General features: G+C 38.2%; 1 pseudogene; it reads left to right on the forward strand.

Annotated features, from left to right (window-relative positions):
* The first annotated feature begins 17,520 nt into the window (after positions 1–17,520).
* Positions 17,521–24,446, forward strand: LOC118846871 (annotated as a pseudogene).
* The last annotated feature ends 365 nt before the right edge of the window (positions 24,447–24,811 follow it).

The following is a 24,811-nucleotide window of genomic DNA, read 5'->3' on the forward strand; positions in this document are numbered from 1 at the left end:
CACATGAAAACATATATATGTCTATATATCTATATTTACATATATCTATATCTAGATAAATGCACAGCTATACACACACATACACACACACACACACACACACACATATATATATATATACATATATATATATAAATATATATATATATATATGTATATATATATAATTATAATGCTTTCTATGACCCATTCACTGGAGTAACCTGGGCATACAAAGACAAGCAACTGAGACAGTCCCTACCCTCTCATGTAGCTGACATCTAATAGCGAAGGAAAACATATGAATGAAAACTGGACCAGGGAGAGGTACTTGTGGCAGAGTCACGTGGAGGCCAGGTTCTGACCAATAAATGGTGAAAACTCACCTGTCAGACGCTAGCACCCCTAGCAGTTAGTCCAAGGTTATGCTCTTGGTGAGATGGTTATATTGGTCACTGAACTCAAAGCAGTTGACTGTGATGTTGCATATGATGCTTTATGAATGAAGACTGCTGGAGTAATTCTGTCAGCTGTACTATAGTTCTAATACTATAGCTTAAAAAAATGAAGCTCGCTTCATGTCCCTTTAAACACTTAAGTGGTCACGGTAGAAATAAAAATTAGTAACTAAGGTGAAGCTCTCATTTAGGCTTCTCCATTGTATCAGAGACATTCTTAATCAAACTGATTAGACAAATTCTCATGATGCCAGGCAAAGCGTTCATATTTCTTGGGCTTCAGGCTATTCCCACTCCCATCCTTTCTGAAAATAACAAAAGTTCAGGTCCTCCCACAAGTGCCTGAGGAAAAGAAAAATGCATTGCACTATGGAGACCCTTCTCTTTTTCTTTAAATGTCATTAACTCCGAAATGCTCTAGGGACGTGCACAGGAGAGAGGGGGATTCAGATCAAGTAGGGTATTATTTTGATCTCATTATGTCAACCAGTAAGCATTTACTAAGTAATTACTACGTGTCAAACTCTAAGCTAAAGGCTAGAGATACAAAGAAAGGCAAAAACAGTCCTTGTACACAAGGAGCCCACATTCTAATGTGGGAAGATAACATGTAAATAACCAAGTATGTATAGGATATATACAGAACAGAAGGAAGATAATCTCAGAGGGGAAAGTAAATTATATGGATGAAAAATTACATCCTGTAAAAGGTGAGATTTTTCTCCTCTTGTTATGCAGTTTTCAAATAAATTGGAAAGGCCACTTAATATCATAGTTACTGGGAAGCCCATTAGCTTTGATTAGAAACAGAATTTATGCCCCTTATTTATTGCCCTAAATCCATGGAATCAGGGACAGGCCACGGTCAATCAATTAACACTGACTAATGTCAATATGGCTAGGTTGAGACCACAGGGTTGGTAACCCATACTATTCCCTACGTTTACCAAGCCAAGGAGGTTTGCTTCAGTTTAGCTCCAGAGAAGCCTGACTTCTTAGTAAGGCGGATAGGCTTCTCATTCTCCTAAATTATTGGTTTATTAAAACTCCCTGCCTAGGCTAGTCCAGGAACAATTCTACTTCAATCTCTAGCCTTGGCTATCCCACAAAGGGGTTAATAAAAGAGGTGCCCAATGTCCAACATGGATCAGGTACTGATAAGGTCTATTATTCCCTCACTGAAAGCAACAGTGAAAATGAAAGAATCCCTGTGTACATGGACAGAAAAAGTTAAAAAGATTTCAGTGTCTTAAGCTGTTACTATGAGTATAGTCAATTACAAAGCTATTCAAGTCTAGTTGGAATAAGAAATAATTTTGAGAGACTGCTAAATAGCCATTTCACCTCAACTGGCACTATACAATCGACCAACAAAGCTTGATTTTTGCAGTGGTTTCTCTTAGATGCCAACTTTTCCCTTGGTTTGTTTGCTTATGCAGTCTCTCTGTCATGATGCTCAGGTGCCTAAGAAGGGAAAGATGCTAACTTCTCTCTTTGTCATCTCTCCATACCTTTCGATGCTCACAAAGTCAATGCTTAAAACAAAAGAAGAAACAAGAGAGGCCACAGGACCCAGTTCAAGTCCGGCTAGTTGAATCTAATTTCTAAATAAGGAGTGGCAGCCCATGCCACCATATTGCTGGGGTAGAAAATGACTATATTCAGTTGGGCCAGAAACTGTAAGCCACTACTTCTTTTACCAGGTAGGGTTGCCTGTATTATCAGTTTAGCAACCCATTAGGGGACTTCTCAGCAATGAATTGTGAACATGACCAGAAGTTGAACCCCCAGAGCATCTTCTTTATGGAGAAGACTATATTGATAAATAACCTCTTATATTTTATAAGAATTCAAGATTTCTTAAACTGCTTGCATACACATGAGCATATTTGGTCCTAAAAATAACTATGTGACATAGTTAGGACAAGTATCATCTCCCTTTTAAAGATAAAACCATTAAAGTTCAGAGGTTAAATGATTTGACATTGGAAATAAATCCTTTCTTCCACATATAGAGTGTTACATACAGACACTGGGTCTGTTGGCTTCTTCCCAAGCATTCTAAATTCTTGTGCAGGGAAAGGAAGGATAAGGACTGTGTCAATTAGATGCTACACCTGTCAGGGCTTTCTCCCCATCAGTTTCCAATTGCTGACATTATTTCATGAGAGAGCACCAGAACTCAAACCTGCTTAAAGTGTCAGGGCTCAAAGGACCCCTAGAGTATGCCAGATTCTAACAGCCCTAGCACTCATTCATTCATTCCAAACTCTCACAAATCCTTATACAGGCCTCTTATTTTAGAGACTCCTCAAACCCTAGACATACCTCACCTAAATTTCTATACATTGAGAGAATTGTGTCAACCAAACTGATTCCACCTTTTAAAACTGACTCCATTTTGAGAGTTAAGTTTCATTTTTCTGTAAATTCCACCTGCTTCCTAATCATTGGAATTGAGTGACCTCCTATTTCAAGTCTTGGAAAATCCACCTGCTCACTCTACTCTCTCCTAACTCTTGAAACTTGCTCTTTCCCCCTCCCAACTCAAAAAGTCCCTAATTGTTCTTCCAATTAAAAATCATATTACCTAGTCTTGTATCATGGTTTATACCCTATTGTTTGCTTTTAATGCATAAAAGTCAGTCTCCCTCTGTATTCAACGTTCAATGACAGGCTGAGGAGACCTTGCCCTGATTTGTTATGCAATTGGCATTTGTTGCTTAATAAATCAATATGGCTGGAAGCTCGAACCTTTGCTTCCTCAGTTATTCTAGATTTTACTCATCACATCTTTTGGCAGAGCCAGCCAGGTAAAGTCAGGACTCTGAATCCTGAGATGACAGCCTTTCAGAAAAAAAAAAAAAAACTTCCTTGCTCCATGGGACTTCTTCACTGAGGATTTCTCTAGGAGGTAGGACTCCTCTCTTGATTTCAATTCTTTTGAGCTAAGGTTGAGGTTGATGGGGCAGTAAGCCCCCACATCATTGGGGCAGGTGTTTCCTGGCAAGTCTCTTTCAGGGAATAGATGAATTTCTACTTAAGTTGGGAAAGAGTACACTATGTGTCACAAATAACTGCACTAGTGATTGCGTGGTTGGCAGATACAAATAACCATGGTTGGGGAGTGATTGACAAACTGGTAGTAGCATCTATCAAATTATGTGAAATTTGGTTTAAAACTGCAAGAGATTCAGCTGATAGCCTATTTTGGCCTCAGTTTGGAACTTTTGATTACTAATGAAATTAACATTGCTCTATAATATATAAAAATCCAAATGGGGCCCAAATTTGGCCCAAAGAAGGGACTTTCAGATACTGCAAGTTTTAGAAAATTATGCACACTAAGCTTTTTTATCTTATTGTATTGTTTTATGTCTTTATAAAATGCTTAGAAAAAAACTTTGTCTTGTATTGTGTTTAGTGTTGTTTGTTGATTCTGCTACCTTGGAAGATTTCTAAGTGGATAATGCAGCCAGCCAGAAAAACGGCCATAAAAATTGCAGTCAAAGAGTTTAGTATGCTGGGAAAGATTAATGAAGTTTCATAGTTTAAGCAGTTGTCTCAGTTTTCTGTAATCTGATGCTAAACTCTCTGTCCCAGTAAGTAGGACTAACTTTCACTTTAGGTTTTCAGTGGAGATTAGGTTAAAAAGTAAAAAAAAACCCTGCAAGATACTTTTTCTCTGTCATTTCATCTGAGGTAGATTAGGGTTACAGAGATAAAGTCAGATAATCAAAGAAAGTAAAACTTTTTCCTGGTTTATAGAAATTGGTGCTATTGTAAATGAATTAGAGAATGAATTTGTATCTACTAAAACATTGTAGTAGATTTTGGAGGTTTGGAAGTTAAGGAGATTAGAGATTAATCATTGAAGAGTTCGGGGATTAATCATTTTAAGATTGTAGGGAAGAGCTCCTGGGACTTCAGGTAACTCCAGGAACCCATCCCTTTGTCCTTAGCAGAAGTTTAACAAATGTGAAACATCTTGGTGAGTTTTGGGGTACTACTCTGTAGAATTTGTTTTAAGGATAAAGAAGACTTTGAGACTGAAAATTACAGGGACTTATCACTCTTTCTCTGATGACTGATAGAGCTATTGTTTTCTTGCAAAGAGGAAAGTAGTTTTCCTGATTAGGAAAAAAAAAATTCTGGTTCTTAAGAATTGTCTCTTGTTACCCCTTTCTTAATCAAGAAAAGATAAAAACTTGTTTAAATTAGGGGGCAATTTAAAATGAATAAAATCTAATTAAGGACTAGAAAGTTTGATTTCTATCAAAGAGGAATCCATTAGGAAGTACCACTTATCCTACTCCTACCATCACTAGAACCTAGACCTTTTTCTGGATAATGAGAATAGATATTCACAAGAACAAGAGGGAGGGAGGTGATCAGGAAGTAGGAAAGACTTTTGGGAAGGAGTAAGTAAAATTTTCAAAGTCTTATATAATAGAATTAATTGTTTAGGTAAATTAGAAGCAAAGTTACAAAAGAAAATTAGAAAAAAAAATAACTTGCATTTGTAAGCTCTCAGGAAATCAAAAGAATAGCTGTATTACAAATGATCAAAGTAGTATAAAATTTTGTGCTAAATTGCAAAGGAGAGACTCTATGAAAAAAGATTAGTTTTTTAGATAGCTTGGCATATGATTAGGAAATATGGTACTCTTCCCCTGAAACATGATTCTAGGGGAATATTCCCCAGCCTCTGGAGTCTCATGAACTCCAAGCAAGGGGATAGGAATTTGAGGCTGCCACTATCTTTCATCCAGGGTTAAAACTAAAAAAACCTTAGTGAAAGAGAGAGTGGGTCTAGATTCTGAATATGAAAGGAACTGATTTGTCTTTTTGGGAAATAAAGAAATAGTTATAGGGAGCTGGAAGTACTACTGAGAATCTTTGAAAATGAGCTAATTACAATGTTTACAACGGGCTCTGAAATTTGGAACTAATGGCCCTTGGGTAATTTTTTTTGAGATTTTGCCATTTGTGATTAAAAATCCAGATTTTGTTTGGACAAAATTTTGTTCAGAAACCAAATTGAATAATTGTGGTAATTCAGAACTTAACTGTATTTGCTATGTGGCATTAAGAAATTTATTAACTCTGTGACCTTAAGCAAGTAACTTTACCTCTTTTTTCCTGTTTTTACTTGCAAAGTAGACAGGATTAGCACCCAACTCCCAGGGTTGTTGTGAACACAAAACAATATAATAATTGTGAAGTGCTTGACACAGTTCCTGGCATAGCACTATGTAAATGCTCACCATTGTTAGCATTTCTTTAATTGAATTTAATTGCTCCATATCGAATAACTCTTTACCACGTTTTACATGTAATTAGTATAAAATGTCAAAGGTGTTAAAATGAATGATTATCTCTGTAAACAATTTGGAAATGCATGCAACTGAATTGATGTCATCTGGTTGTTAATAAGTTTTGTTTAATGTTTCAAATATATGAGATTGTGTATGTTATTATTGTGCTAATTTTTTTTTTCTTCTAATGCTGCTAGACAAATAATTTCTCTTTTTATCTGGATGCTGTAATTGAGCTGTTAAAAGAATGTGATTAAAATAGATATTTGAAAACTACTATGTATTTAGTAGGATATATTTTGTTTTAAGAATAACAATAACAGTAATGATAATAATAATAATTTGTTCTTTGAGAGGGAAGTTGCACTTCAAGATATTCTTTTTTGTGCATTTTTTTGGAGGGGGGAAGGCAGGGCAATTGGGGTTAAGTGACTTGCCCAAGGTCACACAGCCAGTAAGTGTGTCAAGTGTCTGAGGCTGGATTTGAACTCAGGTATTCCTGACTCCAGGGCTGGTGCTCTACTCACTGTACCACCTCGCTGCCCCAAGATATTCTTCTCTGTGAGATCTCAAGACATTGTATTCAGGTTAGAGCATAACATCTTATCAGCTCTGTTGACCACATGTTGTGAAATTTTAAAGTACTAATGTTTGAGAACTTAGAACTAAGAAAATAGGATTCCCTTTTCTACTCCTTGTCAAAAGAGTGAATTCACAAGTTTACTATAATAGCGAGATTTCATCTAAAATTATTTGGCTATCACTTGTAAAAATTATGAGAATGTATAAGGTGGTCTGAGAAGGTAACTTCAATAAATTATTATGAGCCAACTCTCATATATTCACTGTATATGCAATTTGAAGAACTCCAGAATGTGGTTATTTTTAATTTGTAAGTAAAGGATAAATGAAATGTACCTGTTAGGGAAACATGAGAAAATTAATAATTTTCAAATTCTAGTGAAATTTTGCTATTTGTGGAAAAGTTTCTTGGGACTCTAACTTAATATTGGTTTGAGTTTTGATCACAGGGATGGCTGTCTAGATTTTCATATAGCCGATAGTCCACTATTCAAAGAGAAAATGACATGTGCTGCAGTCTGAGAACTGTTACAGGTAGACGTCTATCCCTGAGAAAGGTTGAGGGGGTGACTCTGTGTGGCCTAAGGCAGGAGTTCCTTGGCTCAGTTTCCCGATGGTATTATTTCCTTCTGAATAGGAAATTTTCTTAGATGGGCAATTCTGAGCCTAGTTCTGGTATCCTGTGAATAATGTGGAACTTTGTTATATGATTATTTATTAAATATGACTCATTCCTTAAATCAAACAGAGGTAAGGAAGTCTTGCCCCTGTTATGGTACGTGTCAGGCCAGTCTTTGCCCTTGAGCAAACAGTCTTGGCGTTGTTATTGTTGTTTCTCTCTTTTTCCTTTCATGGCAAATTTCTATAAACAGCTATGAATTGTAGAAGTTTTGTTGTTGAAATACTAAGCTATTAATTACTAGGTTAATATGGAAACATTTTAGTTATTTGTGGTCAAATTATAATGTAGGGATGATATCCTCCTAGGCAGTGAATTAGACAAAGTAATAAGACAAAGATGTAATATAAAAGTTTTCTAATTAAATGGAATATTGAACTTTGAGATAGCAACAGGATTAGACTGTTTTCTCTAGAATTAGGATATATACATATTTATATGATTGGTTTCCAAAGGCTTCTAGTGGGAAATTCAGGCTTTGAGTATGTTAAGTTATCAAAATTGGGTTAAGGATTTTATATACAAAATCGTCTTAGTATTTGCAAAGAAAGTGAAATTATTTTCCTATTTTGAAGCATCTGTTTAAAGAGACAGAAGGATTCATTTTACAAGTCAGAACCTTATAATTTTTTTAAAGTTGCTTCCTTCAGTCTGTTGTCCATATCAGATAGAGGGACTGTCTAGGACAGGTCAAGATAGAAACAGCAAAGGGTGTATGAAAGCTGAATTCTTTGAAATTTCAGGTTTAAAAAATCAAACTTAAGAAATTGTGCTAAATTGTATTAAGTCTTGTTACTGGCAGATTTTAGCAGAATTACCTAGGAATTTCTGCAAGTGACTTGGAACATAGAAACAGAGTCCTTTTCAGAACTGTCCTGAGAATGAAGCCTATTCTAGAATGTCCAAGAGAAGATATTTCCAGGGACCAGATGACTACATGGGACATCTAGGACTCAAGCCAAAATATGCTGATTAAATCAATATTGGGAATGAATTACTAGGATCTAGGGGACTTGATGTTATTCAGTATTGATGATCATCATTATATGGCCCTTTGGCCTTTTGTTTCATGGAGTTTATATTTTCTTAGCTTTCTTGGTTACCTTGGCAAATCTCCTTTCTCCAAAGCAGTCCATCATGAACTCTCCAAGTAGTTTTATCTGAATCCTGCTTTAATTTACCTTTAGAGTCTCGTTAACAAATTTTGGATATCATCATTACTGTTCTTGGATTTGTATTTCTTGTTGTGCTAAGTTATGCAAGCGGATGCGTCCCAGTGGTATTTTCTTGGTATGTAATGTTGATCATGAGCATGGGCTGGCTCCCTCCCCCATGGATCAAAGTAGGGAATTGAGAGAATTTTGGGAATTGTGTGAACAAACTGGCTTCATCTTATAAAACTGACTAAATTTTGAAACTTAAATGTTCCATTTTCCTGTATATTCCACCTGTTTGCTAATCATAGGAATTGAGTGACATCTTATTTCACATCTGGGAAAATCCACTTGCTTACTCTGCTCCCTCTCCCAAACTTGTTTATCACTCTTTCAACTCAGAAAGTCCCTAATATTTCCTCCAACTAGAAATCACATCACCTAATCTTGTGTCCTGGTTTGTAGCTTGTTCTCTGCCTTTAATGCATAAAAATCTGTCTTCCCCTTTATTCAGGGTCCAGTGCTAAGCTGAGAAGATCTGGTCCTGATTTGGTATGCAATTGTCATGCCCTGCTTAATAAATCAGTATGCTCAGAAGCTTGAAACTTTGTTTACTCAGTTATTTCTGATTTCACCCATCAAAACACACTCAAACTGATTCCCACACTCTTCTTTCTTCTTCTTCTTCTTCTTCTTCTTCTTCTTCTTCTGCTTCTTCTTCTTCTTCTTGTTCTTCTTCTTCTTCTTCTTCTTCTTCTTCTTCTTTCTTTCTTTCTTTCTTTCTTTCTTTCTTTCTTTCTTTCTCTCTCTCTTCCCATCTTGCCATTTCCTTCTTGCTCTTTCTTTTTTTTTCTATTCTATCTTTCTCTCCTTCCCCTATCTCTCTCCCTCCCTCCTATTATTCCACTCTTTCTCTCCTTTCCCCTCTGTTCTCTCCATTTCTATCACTTCTCTCCATTTCTCTTCTCTTTCTCTTCTTATTTGTGTAATATCCTTTTCTCTTCTATAATAATCACCTCTTCCTCTTCCATGCCTTCTCTCTTCTCTCCCCATCAAGTAGAGAGCTACCTAAATTTATAATAATTGCAGCCAGTAAGAAAGCCAGCAAAAGCCAACCATTACCCTCAGGCCAATATTAAGTCTATTTTTTTACCCAATTCTGCTCTAGGCCCCAGCTAACTGTCCGAATCTGACTTGGGAATTATAACACTCTTTTTAACTCCTGAGAAATCTATGAATGTCAGTCTATATCCCCTCAATCCATTTTGGGGAGATAAAAATTATCTTGGAGTTATGTGGTTCTCCCCTAAATTTTAACCTCAGTGCTCATTCAAATAAACCTGAAGCAAGGAACAAAAGTGCTAGCTGAAGTCAAGCTATTATTGACTACCACCAGAGATTCTTTGTTCGCAATTCCTACCTTTTTTATGTCTGTCTGTCAGCATCTAAATCATTTGTCTTTGTTTAATTTTGTTAATAGTGAAAAAAAAAAGCCTTCCAGGTCAACTCCCACATAATGCGTCTTTCTAGTTTCAGAGGATAACTATCAGTTTTGGGTAGAAGATAAGCCATTTTTACCTTCTAATTCCCCTACTGTCCTCCCCCTACCAAATGGTATAGATATGACTCCACTGGGTAGGAGAGTTATGGAGACCATTATCATAACCTTACACTCTCCATTAGTAAATAACAAACTTTTCTAATAAGGCTTCTATCTGGATAAAAGCTTTTTTGTACTTCCCATTCACTTCATTACCACTTATTGCATGGCAAGCTCTACTTGCCCTCCCAATTCTACTCTTGCTTCCAATTTTCCTATATTTATTAGCCTTCTATCACCTATATACCCTTAATGCTTCTCTCTTAAAAAAGTTAATTTTCTTCAATTAACAAATGTAGCATTATGCTCTGGCCCAACTCTCTCAAGACTAGGCTTATTACATCTCTCACCTCAGGGTGATAGAGTACCATGAAAGGTTGGACTATTTCTTGTCTTTAGTGCCATAACCTTAAGCTCTACTGGCTGTTTCCACACATCCCACCCCCACTTGTTAGGGACCAGGATTAGCACTCTAGTTATAATTAAACCATTTAGCCTCATTTGGCTTTCACAAGATGATATTTGCTTCTCAGATATATTAGGAATACATATACAATATCTTTCCCAATACATTCAGGACATAGTCTCCTCTCTATCACTTCAGTCTCTGAGGAGATAGGTTCACAAGTTAACTATTTCTCCATAGGATTGATCTAATTAAGCTCATGTCCAAACATGGCACAACTTCCAGATAAATCCTTCTACTAAGGTAGAGTTTCAAAGGTCACTCCGGAAGATCAGTCCATGCTCCTTGGGTCATTGATTCTAGACTGACCCTGGACCTAGACTCTGGAATTCCAAAAAAAAACTTCATTATGACCTTTTGAATTCAGTCAAAGATCCACAGTTTAGGCTGCAGGTTCCTCACCCCCGGCCTTGGCAATATAATTGCGTACATGTTCAAGTTCCAGTAGACAGTTGCTGGATCCAGCCACTGTTATCTCACTGGAGGCTCTGCAGGTTCAGAGCCACAATATTTTAGGCTCACTGGCCAGTCAACTCTTTCTGTCCTAATCACTTACCTATAGACCCAGTTCTTGATCCTTCTTCAAGATTAGAGTGATATAGCTATGAGTCCTCCATGTAATCAATTGTCTTTGGGATGTTTTGGTGACCTTGGGCTGAAAATGACCCACTGTGACTTCTCCTTGGATCTTCTCATCACTATATGGGCTAAAGCTTTTCTTTAATCCTTGTTGGAATAATTGGGTGAGAGATCTATGCTGTAGTGCATCCTCTTACTTCATGTTCCATGCTTTCCTTAGGGAAGGTAGATGGTGCTGTGGATAGAGTAATAGGACTTGTAATCAGTAAGAGCTGAGTTCAAATCCCAACTCAGGCACTTATTAGCTGTGTGACCATACTGGCACTCAACCTCAGTTTCCTCATCTTTAAAATGGAAATAATAATATGAACTCCCTCAGAAGGTCTTTACCTATTCCTTTTTATTTCAGGTTAAGAGATACTATGGTATATGGTAACATAGAGCTGTACTCATGGAGTCTGAAGGCTTTGGATAAAGTCCAAAATAAGAGATTTACAAGTTCTGGGATAGAGGACAAAGCATTTCACACTTCTGCTGTTCACTTTCCTCATCTGAAAAAAATGTAATGATTCAATGATCCCTAAATTCTTTTCACCTAAATTCATTAACAATTTATTAAGTGTGTCCTGTTTGCAAATTACTTTGCTAGGCACATTCTGTTCTATGACCTGGGCTCAAGTACTGACATAGTCACCTGCTAGTTATATAAAGCTGAGTACAATGTTACTCTCTTTGAGCCTCAGTTTCCTAAACTGTAAAGTATATGAATAATGTTTGCAATGCCTACACTGCAGGATTATTGTGGTTAAGTACCTTGTAAAGGTTAAAATATAGTAAAATGTGTTAGCCAGGCACTGCAGTGCTTTACAAATATAATCTCATTTGATCCTCACAACCCTGGGAGGTAGGGGCTCTTATTATCACCACTTTCTATACTTAAGGAAAGTGGGGCAATTAGAGCTTAAGTTTCCCAGGATCAAACAGCTAGTGTCTGACGATAGATTTGAACTCAGGTCTTCCCGACTCCGTACCCAGTGCTCTATACTCTCTGCTACTTTGGTGCTATTATTATTATTATTACTAGGTGGTACTGTGGATAGTGTTTTGAGCTTAAAGTCTAGAAATCCTGAGTTCAAATCCTTCCTCAGACACTAGCCATGTGACCCTGCGCAAACTTAAACTCAGTTTGCCTCAGTAAAATAAGCACCTTCATCCCAAGGTTATTATGAGAATCAAATTAGATAATGTATATAAAGTACTTTAAAAATATTAAAATACCACATAAATATTAACTATTATTGGCATTTTAAAATCAATTCCATAAGAATTTACTTTAAAAAAGGTCAAAATAGATACATGATTTAGATGTAACGAGAGATATCACAAGAAATTTTGAAGAACATGGAACATATTATTTGTCAGGCTTATACATAGGCAAACCATTTATTAATAAACAAGAGAGAGCAGAATGAGGTGTAAAATGCATAATTTCAGTTACATTTAATTAAAAAATTTTGTCCAAATAAAACAAATATAGCCAAGATCAGAAGGAAAGCAGAAAATTAAGTAAAGAATTTTTATAGACAGTTTCTCAGATAAAGGTCTCATATCTCATATACATAAAGGATGTTTTTACGTCTATAAGAATACAAGTCATTCCGCAATTGCTAAGTGGTCGAAGGATATGAACAAACAGTTGTCAGAAGAAGAAACCAAAATAATTTATAGTCATATGAAAATGCTGTAAATCATCATTGATTAGAGAAATGCAAATTAAAACAACCTTAACATATCAGATTGACTTAAATGATAGAAGGGGAAAGTGACAAATGTTGGAGGGGATATGGAAAAATTGGGACACTAATTCACTGTTGGTGGAATTGTGAACTGATCTGACCATTTTGGAAAGCCATCTGGAATTATGCCCAAAGAGTTATTTAACTGCCTCTACTCTTTGACCCAGCAATACCACTACAAAGTCCATTTCTGAATATGATTAGGCAAAAAGGAAAAAAAAACCCTGTATTTTCTAAAATATTTATAGCTGCAAAGAACTAGGAATTGTGGGGATGTTTGTCAGTTGGGGAATGGCTGAACAAGTTGTGGTATGTGATTGTGGTGGAATATTACTGTGCTATAAGAAATCATAAGCTTGCTGATTTTAGGGAAAAAAAAACATGCATTGACTTCCACGAAATAATGAAGAACAAACTCAGCAGAAACAAGGGAATGTTGTATACAGTAACAGCAATATTGTTTTAAGAACAATTTTGAGCAACTAAGTAATTTTGACTGTTATAAACACCCATGTTAAATACAAAGGATATATGAAGGAAGATGCTATCTGTATCCAGAGAAAGAACTGATAAATAGAAGTATGTATAGAATAATTTTGCACATTTTGCACTATTTGTGTCTAATGGTAGCCATCTCTAGAGGGGAAGGGAAGAAAAAATAAAATAAATAAATTTACACAATAACTTTATTAAATATTTAAAAGGAATAACAAGTTGTACATAAAAGATTTGCATCTTCATGTGCAATCATATTTTTCTACCATGTTATGGACATGCTTGGTTTGTTTTATAAATTAAAAGTTAAATAAAAAAAGAATTTATTAAGCCCAGGTACTGTGTTAAACTCTGGGGATATAAAGAAAAGTTTAAAAAAAACAGTCCCTTCTTTCAAGGAGCTCACATATAACAGAAGAGACAACATATAAAGAACCTTGTACAAACAAGACAGGTACCAGATAAATTGGAGATACTCCATAGAGGTAAGACACTAATATTAATGGGGATTGGAAAAGGCTTCTTCTAGAAGGTAAGATTTTAGGTGAGTCTTGAAGGAAGCCCAAGAATGTAGGAGACAAAACATGGAAGGAGAACATTCTTTTTAAAAAAAATATTTATTTTATTATTTTATTTTAATTAAATAATTAATAGCTTTGTTTTATTATTTATTTTATTATCAGCATAATGACATACATAAGTATTGATTGAATTTTTAAACTTTTTAAAATTTCATCATTTTTATTTAATATTTTAGTTTTCAACACTGATTTCCACAAGATTTGGAGTTACAGATTTTCTCACCATTTATACCTTCCCCCCCATTCCAAGATGGCATATATTCTGATTGCCTCATTCCCAGTCAGCCCTCCCTTCTGTCACCCCACTCCCCACCCCCATCCTCTTTCCCCTTACTTTCTTGTAGGGCAGGATAGATTTCTATGCCCCATTCCCTATATATCTTGTTTCCCAGCTGCATGCGAAAACAACTTTTTTTTTTGAGCATCTGCTTTTAAAACTTTGAGTTCCAAATTCTCTCCCCTTTTCCCTTCCCACCCACCCTCCCTAGAAGACAAGCAATTCAACATAGATCACACATGTATCATTATATAAAACACTTTAAAATACTCATGTTGTGAAAGGTTAACTATATTTCCTTCCATCCTATCCCATCTCCCTTTATTCAGTTTTCTCCCTTGACCCTGTCCCTTTTCAAAAGTGTTGCTTTTGATTACCTCCTCCCCCTATGTGCCCTCCCTTCTATCATCTCCCCACTTTTTTATCCCCTCCCATTACTTTCCTGTGGAGTAAGATACCCAATTGAGTGTATATGTTGTTCCCTCCTCAAGTTGAATCTGATGAGAGTAAGATTCACTCATTCCCTCTCACCTGCCCCCTCTTGCCTTCCAGCAGAACTCCTTTTTCTTGCCACTTTTATGTAAGACAATTTACCCCATTCTATCTCTCCCTTTCTCCTTCTCTCAATATATTCCTCACTCACCTCTTAAGTTTATTTAATTTTTTTATATATCATCCCTTCATATTCAACTCATCTTGTGCCCTCTGTCTATATTCCCTTCAACTCCCCTAATACTGAGAAGGGTCTCATGAGTTACACACATCATCTTTCCATGTAGGAATGTAAACATAACAGGTCAACTTTACTAAATCCCTTATGAATTCTCTTTCTTGTTTACCTTTTCATGCTTCTCTTGATTCTTGTGTTGGAAAGTCAAATTTTCTATTTAGCTCTGGTCTTTTCATTGAGAAAGCTTGAAAGTCCTCTATTTTATTGAAAATCCATATTTTGCCTTGGAGCATGATACTCAGTTTTGCTGGGTAGGTGATTCTTGGTTTTAATCCTAGCTCCTTTGATGTCCAGAATATCATATTCCAAGAGCTTCGATCCCTTAATGTAGAAGCTGCTAGATCTTATGTTATTCTGATTGTGTTTCCACAATATTCAAATTGTTTCTTTCTGGCTGATTGCAGTATTTTCTCCTTGACCTGGAAACTTTGGAATTTGGTGACAATATTCCTAGGAGTTTTTCTTTTTGGGATATTTTTCAAGAGGCAATTGGTGGATTCTTTCAATTTCTATTTTACCCTCTGGTTCTAGAATATCAGGGAAGTTTTCCTTGATAATTTCTTGAAAGATGATATCTAGGCTCTTTTTTTGATCATGGCTTTCAGGTAGTCCAATAATTTTAAAATTATCTGCCCTGGATCTATTCTCCAGGTCAGTGGTTTTTCCAATGAGATATTTCACATTGTCTTCCATTTTTTCATTCCTTTGGTTCTGTTTTATAATATGTTGATTTCTCATAAAGTCACTAGCTTCCACTTGCTGCAATATAATTTTTAAGGTGGTATTTTCTTCAGTGGTCTTTGGGCCTCCTTTACCATGTGGCTATTTCTGCCTTTCAAGGCATTCTTCTCCTCATTGGCTTTTTGCAGCTCTTTTGCCATTTGGGTTAGTCTATTCTTTAACGTGTTATTTTCTTCAGTATTTTTTGGGTCTCCTTTAACAAGTCATTGACTTGTTTCTTGTTTTCATGGTTTTCTTGCATCACTCTCATTTCTCATCCCAATTTTCCTCTACTTCTCTTACTTGCTTTTCCAAATCCTTTTTGAGCTCTTCCATGGCCTGAGACCAGTTCATATTTTTCTTGGAGGCTTTTGATGTAGGCTCTTTGACTTTGTTGACTTCTTCTGGCTGTATGTTTAGATCTTCTTTTTCACCAAAAAAGGAATCTAGAGTTTGAGTTTGGGTCTGAGTTTGAGTCTGAGTTCATTTTTGCTGCTTGTTTATGTTCCCAGCCAACTACTTAACCCTTGAGCTTTTTGTTGGGGTATGACTGCTTGTAGAGTAGAGAGTACTTTGTCCCAAGCTTTAGGGTCCAAGCACTGCTGTTTTCAGAGCTACTTCTTCTCCACTGTCATCCCAGGCTCTGTCACAGCAGCACTCCTCCTCCTCCAGGAACTGCCAACCAGGACCACAGTTCAGATCCAAGCACGGCACAGCAAGAGAACCTGCCTCTGTGCCCACAAAGTGCTCCTTGCACTCCCACTCTGATCTGCTGCTAGACTCCTCCCACCGTGTGAGCCAGGGACTTAGGAAGCAGCTGATGCTGTAGCTCTGGAAGCAGCTTCAGGAGCTTCCTACTGCTACCACCACTACCACTGCACCACCTCTGCCACCCCCAGGGATGGGGCCGGACTGCTCTAAACTCGATCCTGCAGTTGCCCACTAACCTGTTCTTTGGTGTTTGTTGATTGAGAAGTCTAGTAACTGCCACAGCTCAACGATTCATGGTCCTAAGGTCTGTTCTGGCCAGCTGACTCACGTGGTCTGTCCTGGCAAGGCACTCTGCTCCCAGCACCGTGTGATAGACTTTTCTGAGCCACTATCCAGGCTCTCCTGAGCTGGAGACCTGTTTCCCTCTGGTATTTGTGGGTTCCACAGCTCTAGAATTTGTTCAGAGACATTTTTTCCGGGTGTTTGGAGGGATTTGGGGGAGAGCTTAAGCAAGTCCCTGCTTTCCAGTTGCCATCTTGGCTCCCCCCCCCCCCCCCCCAAGGAGAAGTTTCTAAGCAAGGAGGACAACCAGTAAAAATGCTCAGGTTTGGGAGCTTTGTTTGAGGATTGGAAAGAAAGTCAGTATCATTAGTTTACAGAGTATATGTGGGGGCATTAAGATGTAAGAAGACTGGAAGACGGCAGGTTGTAAGACTTTAAAAACCAAATAGATGATTTTATATTTGATCCTGCAGGCAATAGCAAACAATGGAGTTTATTGAATAAGTAAAATGAAATGGTCACATCTAGGGGTTAGGAAGATCATTTTGAAAGCTAATTGGAGGATAGCCTAAAATGGGGAGAGATGTGAGGCAAAGAGAACAACCAGAAGGCAAATTCAATAGTCCAGGCATGAGATGATAAAGACCTCAAGCAGAGTGGTATCAGTGTCAGAGGAGAGAAGGGGAAGTATATGAGAGAGGTTATGGAGGTAGAATCTCTAGGACTTGGCAGCATATTAGGAGGGGAGGGAGCCAAGATAGTGGAGTAAGTAGGAAACTGCTGCAACCCTCCCATACTCACCTCTAAACAACCATAATATAGTACTCCAAAACAAATCCTGGAATGGCAGAACCAGCAAAAAGATGGTTTGAAATAGTTTTGTAGCCTAAGAAATTTGGAGGATTAGAAAGAAAGGTCCATCTTACTGGTGTAGAAGGGGAGCTCAGCTTGGGACAGGAAATGTCTCAGCAAGTGAACAGTAAGTCCCACCTCAGCAAACCGGGACAAGATCTTGAGCCCCTGTGTAGTGGAGTAGGCAAATGCCAGCACCAGGACCCCCACATGCTTTAGCATAGCCAAGAGAAGCAGCTGACTCTAGCTCTGAGAACCACCATGTGCTTTAGCATGGCACTGGGGAAACAGGCAGCCTCCAGTGGCCAGATCTCCACATGCTTCAGGACAGCCCTGGGCAAACAGGTATAGATGCCTATTCTATGGGTGTCTAAACAAACAGGCAGCTTCCAACCAAACCCAGCTCTGCCATACTTCAGTGTAGCCCAGTTAAGGCAATCAGACTTTTCCCAGTTCTTCCCTTTTGGGATGCTAAGATTATCAAGTCTCCCCTTTGTCTGAATGGGTGGGAAACCTTTTGATGTCTTTGTCTTGGAATATTTTTCAACTATTTCTCACCACTGAGGCTATTAGGAGTCATTGACTTATATATGACGTGATTCTGGGGATGGGGAACTTTCACACACTCAGCCTGGGTGAAGTCAGAGCCCTCAGGGCTCCAAACAGGATATAATTGAGGTGAGCTTGGGGTTTGACTTTTGGGGCACACTCATGGAAGCAGTGTTCAGACTCTGGGCAAGTCGTAACTGACCCCCGTCTTTGTAACCCAGATGGATAAGATGTTGGTGCTTCTCTGGTAACTACGAATTGTGATTTGAATCAGACAAGGTCTGTCTGTTGATATTTGTAATTTATGTTTGTATTTGCCTTGAAGTTCAGGGGACTGATCTTTTCCCCCTGAACTGAGTGATTGATATATGGATGCTTAATTAAACTGAGATTATTAATCCCCTTAAAGTTGTTTTCCCTAGTAAAGCATATCTAAGAATCTGTGCTGGCAATGTTCTTGTTGTTGGGCTTTTGTTGGTCTTTCACCCCTACAACAGCTGCTAGCCTTGCCCTGGGCAAATAGGCAGTCTCCAGAGGCTTGAACACAGGTGCTTCAGTGTAGCCCCTGGGAAACAAAGAAACACCTCACTGTGCGTCACATGTCAAACATCACCAGTAAGACTCCAGCTCAGTAACAGGTAAGCTGCCAGACGCCTACTGCCTCCAGCAATACAAGCCTACTCCCACCCCACCTCTGCAGCATAGCACCAGACATGAGGGTTCCCTTTGGGCCTCAGGGAAACATCAGTGCAGAAGCAGGTAAACAGTCAGAGACAGTGACCCTTCCATCCCAGGGGCAGAGGTTAAATTTAAAAGAATGAAAAAGGCAAAAAAAAAATGATAAGCAGAAAACAGCAAAAAAAAAAAAAAAAAAAAGAATCTGACCATAGAAAGCTATTATGGTGACAGGGAAGACTAAAACACAAACTCAGAAGAGGACAACAATATCAAAACACCTATGGGCAAAACACCAAAGAAAAATGCGAAGTGGTTTTATCCCCAGAAAGATCTCATAGAAGGGCTCAAAAAGGAGCTTAAAATCATATAAGTGAGACAGAAGAAAAATTGGGAAGAGAAATGAGAGTGATGCGATAGAATTATGAATAAAGAGTCAACAGCCTGGAAAACTGCCTAAAAAGTAGAACTGGCCAAATGGAAAGGAAGATACAAAGTTCCACTGAAGAAAAAAACTCCTTAAAGAATACAATTGGCCAAATGAAAAAGAAAGTGCAAAAGCTAATCAAGGAAAACAAATACCTTAAAAGTTAGAATTGAGCAAGTGAAAGCTAATGACTTTATGAGACATGAATCAATCAAACAAATCCAAAAGAAAGAAAAAATGGCAGAAAATATAAAATACCTTATGAGAAAAACAACTGACCGAGAAAATAGAATGAGGAGAGACAATATCAGAATCATTGGACTACCTGAAAGCCATAATCAAAAGGAGGACCTGGACAGCATTTTTCAAGAAATTATCAGGGAAGACTGCTCTGATATCCTGGAACCAGAGGGCAAGATAGGTATTGAAAGAATCCACCAATCACCTCAGGAAAAATATCCCAAAGTAAATGAAATGGAGGGTGAGAGAAGAGAGCACAGGACAGAATCTTGGGAGCAACCAATGGTAAAAGGGCATGATCTAGATGAAGATCTCACAAAAGAGACTGAGAAGGATCAGTCAGATAGTGAGGAGGAGATTCCAGAGGTTCCCAAACTTACTTGGCCTACAACCCCCTTTTCAAAAAAAATTCTCAGCACCCCCCCCACATACACAATCTACTTTCTTTGACCCTTTAGTTGTTTTATTGAAATTTGCATCATTTTGAAAATATATACAATTTTTTTTTTAAATGCTGCATCTTAAATTTAGTAATTTATTGTAAATTGGTGGGGTTTTTTCAGCATGGAAATTTTGACGATACAGTCTTATGTCATGTAACTGTATAGTATCATGTCATAAACAAGTCAATGCATGCTGGACTTCCTGACAATGCATGACATGTTTGCTTCAACACTTGCTTGTCAGCAGACTGAATGGTTATAATTTGCTTTTTGTGTGTTTTTTGGAAAATAATGTAATCACTATGACTTTAACTGTTATACAACAGATGAAACATGTATGAATAGTTTTTCAAAATTTTCTTCTCTTCTCTTCTTTCCTTATGCCTCCACTGCCCCCTATTTTTATTCAATGCCCCCCCCAATTATACCTGAGGCTACCACTGTCTGCTGGATAGTTCCAGCGCTCCCAAGGGGGTGGTATTGCCTACTTTGGGAACCTATGAATTCTAAACCCTGATTGTCCTTTATGTCTCTTTAGATTCTGGTGCTATGAATCATCTCTTCCTTCTAGATACTCTCTCTTCTCTAGGTTTTCATAACACCTCTCTCTTGTTCTCCTCCCATCTATCCAACCACTCCTCAGTCTCCTTTGCTGATTCTTCATTCATGTCATGTCCACCAACTGTAGCTGTTACCAAGCTTCTGTTTTGGGTCCCTTCTCTTTTTCTTGTATACTATCTGAACTAGTGATCTCATAAATTCCCATGTATTCATTTATCATCTCATTGCAGATAATTCCCAGATCTATTTATCCAGCCCTAGTCTCTCTGCTGAGCCATAGTCACAAGTCTCCTCTGTCAAATCTCAAATTGAATGTCCTATGACATCTTAAACTCAATGTATTCAAAACAGGGCTCATCATCTTTACTCTCACAGTCCTCTCTCTCTTCGAACTTCCCTAGTACTTTCAAGGGCACTACTGTCCTTCCACATCCCTAGGCTCACAACATCAGTGTTTTTCTTGACTCTTTACTCTGGATCACACCATATAATTCAATTTCTTGCTCTTATTGTTTCTGTCTTCAAATATATTTCAAATATTTTTCTCTCTTCCACACATATGGCCACAATTCTTCTTCAAGGCCCTCTTGACCTCTCATGTGAAATAGTGTAATAACTTTTTAAGTGGTCTTTATCTTTCAAGTCTTTCCTTCCTTCAATCCACCCTCCACTCAATTACTAAGATGATTTTTCTGAAACCTATGTCTTGCTATGTTACCTTCTTACCCAATGAGCTCCATTAGTTCATTTTTACCACCAGGATAAAATATCAAAACCTGTGTTTGGTATTTGAAACCCTTCACAACTTGGCCCCTTCATAACTGTCTGATATTTTTATGTTTTACTCTCCACCATTCACTCTACCATCTGGTGACGGTGGCTTACTTGCAGTTGCTCAAAAGCTATACACACCATTTCTGGTTTCTTTGCCTCAGTACTGGCTATCCTCCATGCCTATGTACGCTATGGAGAATGATCTACCCCCTCACCTCTGGCTCCTACTTTCTCTGGCTTCTTTCAGGATTCAGCTAAAATCTTTTGCAGGAAGCGTTTCCCAGTCTTCATCAATTGCCAATGCCTTACCCTTTCAGATTATCTTTACTTGTTCTGTATATAACTTGTATTTATCTAGGGACAGTGAGGTGGTGCAGTGGATAAAGAGTGCAGGGCCTGGAGCCAGGAAGAGCTGCCTTTGTGAATTCAAATCTGACAAATCCTGTAATGGTAATCCTCTTCACACAGCCTATAATCCAACTATGACTAAATCCCTATGTCCTTAGGAATTGTCTAGGGGACATAAATATTAAGTGACTTCCCCAGAGTTCCATGGCTAGCAACTAACAGAGAAAGAATTTGAACTTAGATCTTCCAAATTCTAGGCCAGTAACTATATCCACTGTGTGAGGCTGCTTCAACATTGACGTTAATGCTATTAGGAGAAATAATCAGAAGTAACTTTTTAGTCACCTTAGTAAGAAAAAGTATCATATTATTTTCCTGAATGAGAATTTTGATTGGAAAGGAATGAAGAGCACAAGGAAACAGCTGGGCATTAGAGTAGTGCTTGCTATCACTTGGGAATATGAAAGAAAGGACACATGAAGGAGAATCTCCAAAAGCCAAAAATCAATATTTTACAATTTCACTATTTTGCTAAGGGCCTAACCTATCTGACTTGCATGGACCATGAGCCTATCCTAGAGTTATATTTCTTATTTTCTTATAAAATCACATGAGGATTCAAATTACTATGCTAATGGAAGCTTACATTTCTACTTTTAATCCTGTGAACTAAATATTAGGTAATGCAAATATTATTATTTAAATTTTACAGATAGCCTGAAGCATACAGAGCTTAAGTTCGTAGTTACACATCCAATCCATGTTACAGTAAAGACTCTAATCCAGATCTTCTGAGGCTAAGTACAATCACTATACCATGTTGTCTCCCTTCAGGGAGGGGATAGAAGCACTTGTCCGTGAAGAGCAATATCTCTTCATAGCGTAGGACAAGCATTTGAGGAGAGAGGAGGCTCATTGGCATTGCCAGTTCCACATTGGCACCCAAATCAACTCCCTTCCTCTTGGGTGTGGGAACCCACATGTCCAAGATACCCCACACCCCCAATGCAGACACATTGCCTGTAGTTGTGGGAATTTGTCTTGGTGAAGGAAAATGCTCATTCAACTCTTATTGAAATTGAGGTTGAGCTAGGGTGGAGTCAAATGGAGCCCAAATCGTACAGGCTTACAAAATGTCAGAACTGGAAGGAAACTTAGAGATTTCAATCTAGAAAGAAGAAAAAGTAACCAAGACTTGTTTTCAGAGCAGGGATTAGATATTAGATCTGAAGAAAAGAAATTCATTCCTATTGTCATGCCAGTAGTATCCTCCCTCTGGGAAGGCACAGGAACACTAACCCTTCTGGAGCAAGAGGCCCATCTTTGGTCACATAACTCAGGACAAGGAGAGAAGCAACCTTAAGGCCTTCTAGATACATTTTGGGCCCAAACTCAAAACCATAACCCTGTGTGTCTAAAACCGTCCCCAAAGTCCATCACCTGAATATAGGGAGTCATTGTTTCAATCTGTTTCTCTTCCTGCCTGGGATGCATGATCCTCCTGCCCAAACCTCTGGACTTCAGGGCTAGAGAAAATTTGCAAAGTCAGGAAAGACAACTTCAGGGGAAAGAAAAATCCCAGGGTTTGGGAGGCAAAGATGATTCAGAAATCCATGATTTAAATGCTGCATCCTTTCTCTCTCCTTCCTTACCAGGCAAATCCCTTCTTTTCCCAGCCAAGAGTAGGCAGAGGATACAGTTTAAGCCTGTCTCTGTATCCTGGGCTACCCTATATCCCCTGGCTATTTTACATATTGCAAAGAATTTCCTGTAAAGATGTTCCCCATCTAAAAGGGTTAACTTTCTGTTTCACAACTGTACTTCCCTCCCTATCTACAGACTGAGAGAGGATAGATTTTATCAGCTTTGCTCTTCACCTGAGGAGTCCTAGAAGACACTCAAGCTGCTCCCTCAGATAATATACTGCTTTGTAACAAACAAGCTGCTGCCCTGGATGGGATGTATTTATATCTCCCCTTTCACCAGCTTGTCACAGACTCATCCTTCACCCCAAATACACCATCCTCAGAGTATCCCTTCCTTATTTCTGATAAAATAAAAGCTTGTCAATAGCCTTTTGAATTTTCCACCCAGAAGAAAATATCCTCTCCTTAGGTCAAAGCCCCTGTCATTAGGCCCTTGTTTCAGTTCTAATTCTTATACCTTCCCATTCCAACATGCATTAATTCTCTGACATTTACTCTTTTGTGGCTATGTCTTCACTCTTTCTGAATCCTTCCCCTTTCTTTTCTCTTTAAGAGTGACAGGGCCTTTATTAATGCCAAAGCTGAATTTCCTATCTGTAAGTGAGTTTACTTTGAGGGATTTTCGAGCTTCAGGTGGAAGCACCGCCTCCCTTTTTTCATAATTTTCCTACTTCCGTACTTGCTGACTCTGACTGGCAATTACATCATTGTGACCACCATCCACCTTGACCATCACCTTCACACACCTGTGCATTTCTTGTCTATATCTGAGACATGCTACAGCTTGGCCATCATTCCCCAGATGCTGGCTGGCCTCCTGAGCCCATTCCAACCTATTGCTGTCCCAGATGTAGCACACGGCTCTTTGTTTATCTTACCCTTGCTATCAACACTTGCTTCTTGCTTGTTGAAATGGACTATGATCTGTATGCAGCCATCTGCGACCCTCTATAGTACTCAGTCATCATGGGGAAGAGAGCATGCATTCAGATGGCATGTGCATCATTGCTAATTAGCTTTAGTATGATCACTCTCTTGTTGACATGCGTGTTTAACCTCCCTTTTGTGAGGCCAGCATTATCTTCCACTTTTTTGTGATGTCCGGCCCCTCTTAAATTTTGCCTGTGTTGACACCACTATCTATGAGATCATTACTTTTGTGATCAGTGTGTGTGTCATTGTGTTGCTCATGGGCCTGGTATTCATTTCTCATGTCTTTATCATCTCCACTATCCTCAAGATTGTCACTACTGAGGGCAGGAAGAAGTTCTTTGCTACATATGTCTCCCATCTTGCAGTAGTCATCATCCACTATGGCTGTGCTTCCATTATATACCTCATACCCAAGTCCCAGAACTCTCTTGAGCAAGACAGGCTTATTTCAGCGACCTATACTGTTATCCCTCCACTTCTGAATATTGTTGTAGCTTAAGGAACAAGGCTGTCAAGAATTACCTGTGCTGAGCTCTGGGCAAGAAGTCCGTCTCCTTTTAGTTAACTGAACCGGAAAAGATCATTTAATGACAGTCCAATTTTTCCAATATCTGTAAATCAGGAATATTTCATCTGATTATTTACCCCACTGATTGCTAAATGGACTATTGTATTTAGTAATTGGGTAGAGGCTTCTCAGGTATGTCCTTTTAGAGTAGAATAGTTATGCCCTCTGGAATAGTGAAGAGGTAAAGGATATGTCATCTGCCTACTTTGAGGCAATGATTTTTCCTACCTGGAAAAAGGCCATGTATGGGGGTCCAGAGACATGGAGGAGACAGGAGGAGGCTCCCAGAATGACTTGAAATAGAACACTGATGAGATGTATGATCAAT

The sequence above is a fragment of the Trichosurus vulpecula genome, chromosome 4 (assembly GCF_011100635.1).
Source record: "Trichosurus vulpecula isolate mTriVul1 chromosome 4, mTriVul1.pri, whole genome shotgun sequence".
Lineage (NCBI taxonomy): Eukaryota > Metazoa > Chordata > Mammalia > Diprotodontia > Phalangeridae > Trichosurus > Trichosurus vulpecula.